The 11362-nt window shown below is 36.9% G+C and overlaps 1 protein-coding gene and 1 long non-coding RNA gene across 3 annotated transcripts in view; one reads left to right on the plus strand and one right to left on the minus strand.

Annotated features, from left to right (window-relative positions):
• LOC107668375 (tubulin polyglutamylase TTLL4-like) overlaps positions 1-11362 on the minus strand; it is a 28094-nt gene that overhangs the window by 2100 nt on the left and 14632 nt on the right. The gene's annotated exons all lie outside the window — the stretch shown is intronic.
• The window catches only part of LOC107668377 (uncharacterized), a 20310-nt gene continuing 12651 nt past the window's right edge, over positions 3704-11362 (plus strand). Inside the window, exons 1-2 of the long non-coding RNA XR_001631888.1 lie at positions 3704-3716; positions 7551-7554. This is a non-coding gene — a long non-coding RNA (uncharacterized LOC107668377). The remainder of the gene's footprint in view (positions 3717-7550; positions 7555-11362) is intronic.

Consider the following 11362-nt stretch of genomic DNA (forward strand, 5'->3'; position numbering starts at 1 on the left):
GGGGGGCGCCATTTTGCCAAAATCATTCTGTGGAAATCTTCTTTAATAAAACGTTATAAATAATCAAAAGCTTAGTTATTAAAAATAATTAATGCAACATTTTTATTTAACGGTTTTTAGCATTTTAATGCATTCAACAATGTATTTATTAAAAATTTAAGACGTGGAATGGCCGTATCTCTTTGCGACCACAACAAATGGGAGACTTTTCAGAGTCAAACGATCGCGGAAAAGGTACATGTGCCAAATGAGCTTCAGTAGAACAACAGGGAACTGCGGTCTAATGAGATATTGTTATATGTCAGCAAAAAACTTTCCTGTCCAGTCAGCCGTTTTACTGTGCTCACGGCGCACGTTCTTCAACTGTACGAGAAAATGAGGCACACGCTCACTTCATAAATAAACCGCACTAGAAACTGCGAACATACATCGTCAGTTAAGTTTCAAATTCAGTTAAAATTACCAAAATGGCAATTAAAACGGCAAAACTGTGCCTGCATGTATGTGCATTACATTTAAGAACATCTCTCACATGCATGCAGCCTACTGAAATATTCTGCAATTCGAGATCACAATAGGGTGCAAGATGATAGGCTATGTAAATTTTTTTTATCTATCTATCTATCTATCTATCTATCTATCTATCTATCTATCTATCTATCTATCTATCTATCACACATAGATAGCTGGGAAAGATATCCATTTGTGTATTTTTTTATGTCAAGTATCATTATTATGGTATTAAAAAAAGGGGAAGAGGGTTCAAACCTTTGTAACATTTTTCCTTGTATCCTTCCATGCACAGGCTAGTAATGGGCTTGGTCATTCATTTGCAGAAAGTTTTCTGCGCAAGTTAGTGTTAGAGGTTACTAGAATACAGAGGGGCGCCGACACTGATCTTACATAGCCCTCGGCAAATGTGCAGTTTCGCCCCTGACTCCATTATAATATAATGAAAGGGATTTTTTTGCAACCTGAATATAACCTTCTTTCTACCACCCATGCTGAGCAGCTTCTGCTTAAATCACAACACCATTTTTATGAGTTTTGGTGTTAAAGGAGTAGTTCACTTCCACAAAACACAAAAGAAGATATTTTGAAAAATGTTAGTATTGGAACAGTTGATGAATTCCATAGTAGGAAATTTTTTTTCTGTGGAAGTCAATGGTGCCCATCAACTCTTCTGATACTAACATTTTTCAAAATATCTTCTTTTGTGTTCAACAGAAGAAAGAAACTCATTCAGGTTTGGAACAAGTGGAAGGTGAGTAAATGATGAGAGAATTTTCATTCTGAAAGTAAACTACTCTTTCTGGCACTACAACTTAGACTTACAATTGCAAAAACTTATATCACCCAAATCCAAACCCAAGGCGGCAATATTATATCAAAACCCCAAGAAATGAAGGAATTTAAATCTTTTTACCTCTCATTGTATCAGTCAGACTCGGTCACGTTTTTTTCTTGATGACCTCGAAAAGAACTAAAAATACTCTGTCATTTCTGATCGTACATATAAGAGTAAGGCGTCATTTGAAACTGCAAATGGTCTACTTTTATTTGTGTATAGTCATAATAACAACAAAACAATGTGCTTTTGTAAAATAAAGAAAATAAACAGGTTGTGCTTTCAGCCGTCTCAGTCTCCGCAAATATCTTTCTGAAACGCGTCACTAAAATGAACCAGAACTCAGCGAATACTTCACACACCGACATGAGAAATATATCTATAGAAAGCTTGAAGTGTCTACTTTTAAATGAAGTAAGTCATGTCGAAAACAAATATTCTCTGATAAAGTAATTCGTATGAAACCAGCGCAAGGTCCAGTCTTTCACGTCTGAGCTCATTATCTGTAATGAGATCACGCCCAAGCGCTATTCATACGGTAATCATCCACGTGAGACACGAACATGTAAAATCCCACATCACCTCCGTAAACAAAGCGTGAAGATTCATCAAGTTCATCTCGGAAACTTTTCGTTTCTGGAAGAGACGCGCTGTGAGGAATAAGCCAGAATTTACCTCAGAAGAAGAAAGCGATGCGACGCGCGGCTTGAGCAGCGGAAGAGATCATTTCTGACGAGTAAGTCATGTTTTATTACTTGCATTTGTTACTGTGTTATTGTGACGTAACTTGTTCACATTTTACTAGTTAGACTTTTATAAAACTATAATTCCTGACTAAATGTATGAAATCAAGTGAAACATTTTGAAATATGTCATTTCATTCAGTGTTCGAATTGTGTCAAACCTCTTGTGGGGTCCCCCTAACCAGACCCCCCCCCCCTTTCAGTATGAAACCAGCGCAAGGTCCAGTCTTTCACGTCTGAGCTCATTATCTGTAATGAGATCACGCCCAAGCGCTATTCATACGGTAATCATCCACGTGAGACACGAACATGTAAAATCCCACATCACCTCCGTAAACAAAGCGTGAAGATTCATCAAGTTCATCTCGGAAACTTTTCGTTTCTGGAAGAGACGCGCTGTGAGGAATAAGCCAGAATTTACCTCAGAAGAAGAAAGCGATGCGACGCGCGGCTTGAGCAGCGGAAGAGATCATTTCTGACGAGTAAGTCATGTTTTATTACTTGCATTTGTTACTGTGTTATTGTGACGTAACTTGTTCACATTTTACTAGTTAGACTTTTATAAAACTATAATTCCTGACTAAATGTATGAAATCAAGTGAAACATTTTGAAATATGTCATTTCATTCAGTGTTCGAATTGTGTCAAACCTCTTGTGGGGTCCCCCTAACCAGACCCCCCCCCCCCTCAAAAATAAATCAATCAATGATAAGAAAAAAACACTATATATTTCTCAACAAAAATCAATGTAATAGCAAACTTAGCACGTTTCTAATCTCTCGTCATATTTTTATTTTTGGGTTTGTTTTTTTGTTTGTCTTCCTCGTTATCACTCAGAAAACCGAACAACCTAGTGGCTGTTCGTCGGTTCTAAGACAAAAGCTTATTCAATATCAGTTAATTTGGTGTACCAAACTATCATTAAGCAAAGAAGAATTAAATATCTACCCATAGGCAGAGTGTGAACCAACTGCAGGGTAAGGCTAAAAGTAGCCTATGTTAGTTTAATGTAGGCTATAAACTACACACGTCATAAACCCACCTGTTTAGACAAGTAGGCTATCTCCTATGATGTCAGGAAATATTTTAATACGACTGAATTTGTATTTAAAGTGATCACAACTCAAAAACATTCTAAGTTACAAATTATAATGCTTTAATTTACATAGTAATTCAAACGAGTAAATAATGGAGAAAGAGAGCAAAGAACATTCACATTAAAAAATATTATCACTGACTTCAGTCAAGTCAGAGTTTAAGCACTCAAAATTCTTGTTATAATCAATGAAGCTGTCCATACACTGTATGATAAATGAATCTGTTACTTACATAATTCATTCATCTGCACTTTGTTGCTTATGATGAGAATATTTGGGGGTCCCTTAATACTTATGGGAGGTCCGGGACCCCCCCAGCCCCCCCTCAATTCGAACACTGATTTCATTGCATCTAAATGTCTCACAACACCAGGATGCTTTTAATGTTATATATAATATAAAACAATACGATATAAAATACGAGTGTTTTACACTGTAACACTATTAGAGTCTAAGAGATTTAGACCAATCTACTGTGAAATACTCTGATTATTCAGATACTTAGTTTCTCAGATATAAAATGTTTTTGTATTGTATAATACATACAAACCATGCTCGTGTTTATGACTACAAAATCATGTTTGTTTGTTAGTTTTTTTTTAGTTATGAGTGGACAATATTAGTGATTGCTTTTTTCTTGGTGACCAGATACCTTGAAGACTTCACTTCAAACTGTTTTTCTCTGAAAGTTCTGTACCAACATCAGAAGCTTTACAGGTACATTGGGCTGATATTCTACATGAACATGGTAAAATATGACTTTTGATGATGGGGCTGTTTTTTTCTTGAATCCATGGAAAGCAGCAGCAAACAGATTGGAAATATGGGTAAGGTTTACTTGTTTCAAAAGTTGAACAGGATCTGTTTCCAGGAATGGCACAAAGGTGTGTTACTATTCACGTCTCTGTGTTTAGATCAGTGTGCTCAATAATGTTTCTTTGACCTTTATTTTGATTTTACTGTGTTGTAAATAAAATACAAATAATCAAAACCCCCATTATTTTAGTCTCCTCACATTCTTTCTTACCTGCCTTACAGTCACAGTCACACTGATGGGCCATTAGGGGAGGGCCCTTTGTCTCCGGTGTGAATCACTAAATATTCATGGTCATTGTCACTCCCTCGCATATGGCCTTTCTAACACAAAGAGAGTTTCAATAGATGCTTTGCAGGAGAGGGATTTTGTATACACCCTCTCCTATATAATCGAGTGTTTTATGATTTTGCGAGGCCGAGAAACGGGTGAAGAATACACGCTGTTACTTTCTTGATTTTTGCTTATGAGTTACTGATTTTAATAAAGCGAAGCCATTTGTATATGGTGATTCGATAAACTTTCTTTTAATCAAGACTCCGAGTAATTTATTAAGGGTAACACATTATCTGGATGTAGTTCATAAATCTCCAATACGGGCCTCATAGTGGTAAGAACTCTGCTGAGCTGATCAGGACGTTTTGCTGTGGATCCTGAACCTCACAATATACTTCCCATCAATAAGAGGTAAGGGCTGTATTTGTTCATGACAGCTACAGATGGGGGAAAAGTGTATATATAAGGTTTATTGGTTCATTAAGAGCGAAATAAAACCCCCATTATTTTAGTCTCCTCACATTCTTTCTTACCTGCCTTACAGTCACAGTCACACTGATGGGCCATTAGGGGAGGGCCCTTTGTCTCCGGTGTGAATCACTAAATATTCATGGTCATTGTCACTCCCTCGCATATGGCCTTTCTAACACAAAATCTGAAGCCTTAGTCTCTCTCAATACGGAGAAGGCATTCGATCGTGTTGAGTGGGACTATTTCTTCTTTACATAAAAAAAAAATTGGTTTGGTGATAAATTTGTGTCCTGGGTAAAACTCTTATATTCTTCTCCCTTGGCGTGCGTGAAAACAAATGGTATTCATTCTAATAATTTCCCTCTTCACCGTGGCACTAGACAGGGTTGCCCGCAGTCCCCTCCTTTTGTTTGATATGGTCATAGAACCTCTTGCAAGCTTCACTTATGAAGGACAAATTATTCAATTTCCCGGTCAAACTCCACATATTAGAAGATTAAACCAAAAAAGCAAACTAGAGATTCCTATTAATGATCTGCTTCTAGACTCCATGCAGAGGAGGCATCATCGGAACGCAAAAAAGAAAGCAGAAATGGAGAAGAAGGGAAGCAGAAGTGACCAGACAGGAGACCGTGGACATGCTCTTGATGGCTAAGGAACTGCTTCGGATAATTCGACAACATGAACGTATAAATAAACGGTTGATGAAAAGGGTTAAACAATTTATTGAAGTTAATGAGTTTAATTTGAAGATGGAAACTTTGCGAGGTGAGGTTGACTGTTTGAGAATTCAAAGAGCCAACGCCGCTTCCAAAAGTATAAACGGTTTAACTGATATCCTGTCAAAAAGCGAGAGCAGGTGTCACTATCTGGGTTAACAGTTAACAAATGGAAAATGTTAAGGTGTGAAAACTTGCTCGTATATTTTTGCAAAGGTGTTGCTGCATTGTAGTAGTGTAGATGCATAATTGTGGGTAGCACAAAAAGGTCAGACATCCTGTGTTAACGTATAGGAGATGAACTTTGTTTGAACTTCTATGCATATATTTTTTTAGAGATGTACGCATGTGTGTATGCTGTGCTTAGTGTAATGATGTAATGGAATTGCAACCCGCCAAAACAAAGGGTATGACCAAGTGTTTTGAGTGACTTGCATTTATCCAATAGAGAGTTTCAATAGATGCTTTGCAGGAGAGGGATTTTGTATACGCCCTCTTCTATATAATCGAGTGCTTTATGATTTTGCGGGGCCGAGAAACGGGTGAAGAATACACGCTGTTACTTTCTTGATTTTTGCTTATGAGTTATTGATTTTAATAAAGCGAAGCCATTTGTATATGGTGATTCGATAAACTTTCTTTTAATCAAGACTCCGAGTAATTTATTAAGGGTAACACATTATCTGGATGTAGTTCATAAATCTCCAATACGGGCTTCATAGTGGTAAGAACTCTGCTGAGCTGATCAGGACGTTTTGCTGTGGATCCTGAACTTCACATTATACTTCCCATCAATAAGAGGTAAGGGCTGTATTTGTTCATGACAGCTACAGATGGGGGAAAAGTGTATATATAAGGTTTATTGGTTCATTAAGAGCGAAATTACGCAACACTTAGTGCAGGAAAATAACTGAAAATTTCTCTCTATGCAGTCTACGCTATATTCAGATCCAGAAACCCATCTTTCCAATGTCTTGAATGTTCTAAGACAGTTCAGTTGTGTCTCAGGTTATAAATTAAACCTGCATAAGAGTGAGTTTTTCCCAATTAACTCTGCTGCGAGATCTCTTCCAATGTCAATATTACCATTTATTACACGGCTCTGTGGAATACTTGATTCTGATTGGTCAGTCACGACATTCCGAGGTACGTTATCCCTCGATAACAACCGGTAAAAGCTGATAACACAGGCTCATCCGGTTAACTGAAGTCGGCATTGTACGCTTGCTAGGAACAGTTTTTCTTGGTGGAAGCTTTGCGTTTGGTTAGCTAATAAACTACTGGTAAGATATTAAAACAGTTTTGTCTTAAATCAATATCTTTTATCGTCATAATCATTTATGTGGTGAAATGTTGTGTAATAAGTGGTATGACAGCACCATATCCCTTAAATGTCCATCTAGTTTGAACTTGCCGTCTTCACGGAAGCTTTGTGTTCAAATATTTCAACTCAAATCAATATTTTGTCTAATTATTTACTTATGTGGCAAGTAGTCATGTAATAAGCGGAATAATGTACATCCAGCCAGTTGTTATCGCAGAATAACCCCCGACAGGTTGATCTGGACCCGACGCGAAGTGTTTTCCGATTGTTTTATTTTAGATATTGAACTATGCCCTGTAATAGCATTATTTGAACTCAACCCCACATAAGTTTCCTTGTCACTCTCACAGTCAAATGCGCTTGCCTTCTGCTTGATAATTGCTAAAAGGCTTATATTACTGAACTGGAAAAATCCTTCCCCACCCAGCTTCTTTCATTGGATGCACAACCTGATGCAGCTTATTTAAATAGAAAAGATCAGATTTAAAATACGTGGTAATACAGAAAAATTTCAAACTACTTGGCAAACCTTCTTGTCAAAAAAAATAAAAAATAAAAATTAAAGGAAGAGGTAAGAAAATAAGAAAAACCCTTTCTCTATACCTGGCCTTTACAGTTTCATTCCCTTGCCCTTGATTTACTAATTAATGGAGAGCACAGAGAAAAAATATATATTATTGGAAGTGTTTAATATATAAAGTGTTTATGTACCTAGGTGCAAGTACTTTCCCCCCTTTCTTTTTTCTCCCCATCCTCAGAATTGTTCTAACTACTGCATTTTATGTATATATTCATATTTACTCATTTATTCATATTGCTTTTTATTTTTATTTTCTTTATTATTATTTTTTAATTTGTTTGTTTTAAGCATTGTTCTTGGTGTTAGCATTCATAATTATATTTTGTGTTTGACTCAAGAGAGTAAGGAAGTTTTTGACTAATTTAATTTTGATCTTTGTTAATAGATTGAAACAATTGCTGTTCTATTGTCTTTTTCCTTTTTGTATCTCTCTGATTGAATAGCATCAATAAAAAGTTAAACTAAAATTTTCTGTTGATGTAACCAAAGCATGGGTAAAGGGGGGGAAAAAAGTATTAACCAATAATCAATTTGAACCAATATCTTATAAGCCCAGCAATCTAATTGAATCCAGATATATAAAACCAAGACCCGGCCCACATTTACACTAGGGGTGGAATGGTTCGCGGGAAAAAATCGAACCGTACGGTTCTCCACACACGGTTCGGCACGCACTAGGACCGCGGTTCAACTTAAGTCTGACAACGCATCTGTAATATGGTTTCTTATAAATAACACGTAAAAAAAAAACAGGGTTCGGCTAATATATGTTTCTGTTGATGGATGCGCATTCTGGCTTCCCAGTACATTACAACAACAGCGATGAAAAAGAAAAAAAAACGTGGACAAACCATTCACTCGTTCAATGCGAATGCTGGAATATGATCAGTCATTTATTCCGTCATGATCACCCGGGTGCTCACACAGGTGAGACCTGAACAGCACACGTTGATATCTGTGTTTAAATTAAACGAATTTAAGCTTTGCCAGTTTAAACCTTTAAGAGCCAGAAGACGCGAGCTCAACCGCGCAGTGAGAAGATTTGTGTGCGCGCTCATCCTAAGCGCGCAAAGCCGTGTCTCAGAACGCACGCAAATATTAAGCTCACTCTGAAGTATTGTGTTTGAATTAGGGCTGTGCGATATGGACAAAAAAAAACCTATCGCGATTTCTTTGATCCATTTTGCGATTTCGATTTTAATCACGATTTTGACACAGACATGCTTTACAGTCATTAATGCATTCAGTGTGAATTTGAAACATATTTCCAAAAGAAAACCAATTAGAGCGTTATCAAAAAGCTGTAACATGTCTCTAGAACAGACATAAGGCAACAAAATCACTAAGTAAAGGTGTAACAAAATGTCTCTAGACCCGTGTCCAGGGATTTTTTTTTTGCCATGCATTGGTCATAGGTATAATTCGATAGCGAAAAGTGCTACCTATCAGATTTTGCTCCAGCATGATATTAATAACGTGTGAGGCTTTATTAACATGTACACCTACCCCAACCCTAAACCTACCCTTACAGTAGGCACTTTCTTAATATTAATCGAACAGCAACAACAAAGAAATCACTTACTGCTCTTGATTGAATAGCTTTTGTAACTTTAATAAAGATTCATCTTTAATTTATACAGTCAAATATGCAATGCTGTTTTACATTTGATTACTTTATTCAATTTCTGTACCTAAAAACTAATGCCAGACCTACCTAAAAAAAACTGAAAATCAGTTTATTTTATTTGTATCTTTACTCTATTGTATTTATTTGTGCGGTTGCTTGTAGTTAGATAGATTATTCTTATTTTCTTTATTTTTATTTGACATTATAGTTTTTCCCTAAACATAGCACATACCGAACCGAAACCGTGACTCTAAAACCGCGATACAAACTGAACCGTGAAAAAGTTGAACCGTTCCACCCCTAATTTACACAGTGAATATTCTAGTTTTTTTATTTAAATTTTTAATTTTTTTATATAATATATAGTTTTTATTCATATTTTGGTGTACCTAGTGTTACAGTGTAAACACTCATATCACTTTTATATCGTATTGTTTTATATTTTACAGAACATTAAAAAAAACAACCTGGAGTCGTGAGACATTTAGATGCAATGAAATGAAACATTTCAAAATGTTTCACTTGATTTCATACATTTAGTCAGGAATTAGGCTATAGTTTGGGAAAAGTCTAACTAGTAAAGTGTGTACAAGTTACGTCACAATAACACAATAACAACTAATGCAAGTAATAAAACATGACTTACTCCTCAGAAATGATCTCCTCTGCTGCTCAAGCCATGTGATGCATCGTGTTCTTCTTCTGAGGTAAATTCTGGCTTATTCCTCACAGCGCGTCTCTTGCAGAAACGAAAAGTATCCGAGATGAACTTGATGAATCTTCAGGCTTTGTTTACGGAGGTGATGTGGGATTTTACATGTTCGTGTCTCATGTGGATGATTACCGTATGAATTGCGCACGCTACACTTGGGCGTGATCACATTACAGATAATGAGCTCAGACGTGAAAGACTGGACCTTGCACTGGTTTCATACGAATTACTTTATCAGAGAATATTTGTTTTCAAGATGACTTACTTCATTTAAAAGTAGACACTTCAAGCTTTCTATAGATATACACTTAGGCATGGGACGATAACCGGTTCCAAGGTATACCGCGGTTCGGAAAAGTCACTGTTTCAAAACCACAAAAATTTTCCGTTATACCGTTCCTGCGGTATGCGCAGTTTTTTTACTGCCATTGTTTACATCTGTTCAAAATCACGCATTAAAAAAAAAACTTTGCCACTGTTTGAGTGTTGTACGCAAAGACCGCGCGCGCGCATGTGTGTGTGTGACACTCGCGCTCTCTCTTTCCTTATGTGTGTATGTGCACACATCCTCGTACCTCACCGCTCCAAACCATATCCGGGAAAGGTGAACATTCCTGCATCATAACTTGGACTGAAAGATGAATGTGTAGAAAGCGAGCATGTCTCCAAAAACCTTGTTGAGCTGCAGGTTAATGCATGCATTTTGTATAAAAATTTTTATTTTATTTTTTACAGAAATTATGTTTTGATTATATTTTTGATTATTGAGCTGCAGGTTTAGGCTCACTTAAGTGACTGCATTTTTGTCCATTTATAGCAGTGGTCGCCAACCCGTCGATCGCGATCGACTGGTAGATCTTTATCACTGTCTCAGTAGATCCCGAAAATAACAGTAAAATAAGTACAAAAATGCATTACATTTATGGGGTTATATTAATGTATCACTGAAGGGAACTGTCTTGAGAAAAGTTTCGATGGCAATGGCATTTTCTTCTCCTCCGTATAAAACTGTGCTTTGTTTACAGCGGTAACCAAGGAAATGCTATTGCGGTCGGTTCATAAACAGTGTTGCCAGGTCCGCGGAATTGGGCTAACGTTACTTTAACACTGTTGCCGCGAGTTGTTGTTCATGTCCGTGGGTTGAAGCGACCCCAATAACGTGATATTTAGCCCCTGGAATGCGAATTTTACTGGAAGATCCCCGCCGGAAAACGTGTATTTTACCCCCAGAATTGATTTTTACAGGGGAACCCCCTCGAAACGCGATTGGACTAGTTTTATTGCGAAAACCTGGCAACCCTGTTCATAAACGCCACCTCCTGTCAGAGAGTGCGTCTCATTCAGACCTGCTGTTTTTGTTTCGTGCAGATGTTTTATGTTGTTATCATACCGTCAGAATCTCATACCGGCCCATGCCTATATACACTACCGGTCAAAAGTTTGGGATCAGAACGATTAATGTTTTTTACGTTTTTTACAGGAGTTTCTTATGCTCATCAAGGCTGCATTTACTTGATCAAAAATACAGGAAAAAATGTAATATTGTGAAATATTATTATGATGTAAAATAAAACTTTCCTATTTTAATATACATTAAAATCTAATTTATTCCTGTGATGCAAAGCTGAATTTTCAGCATCATTACTCCAGT

The sequence above is a fragment of the Sinocyclocheilus anshuiensis genome, unplaced genomic scaffold (genome assembly GCF_001515605.1).
Source record: "Sinocyclocheilus anshuiensis isolate Anshui unplaced genomic scaffold, SAMN03320099.WGS_v1.1 scaffold1237, whole genome shotgun sequence".
Taxonomy (NCBI): domain Eukaryota; kingdom Metazoa; phylum Chordata; class Actinopteri; order Cypriniformes; family Cyprinidae; genus Sinocyclocheilus; species Sinocyclocheilus anshuiensis.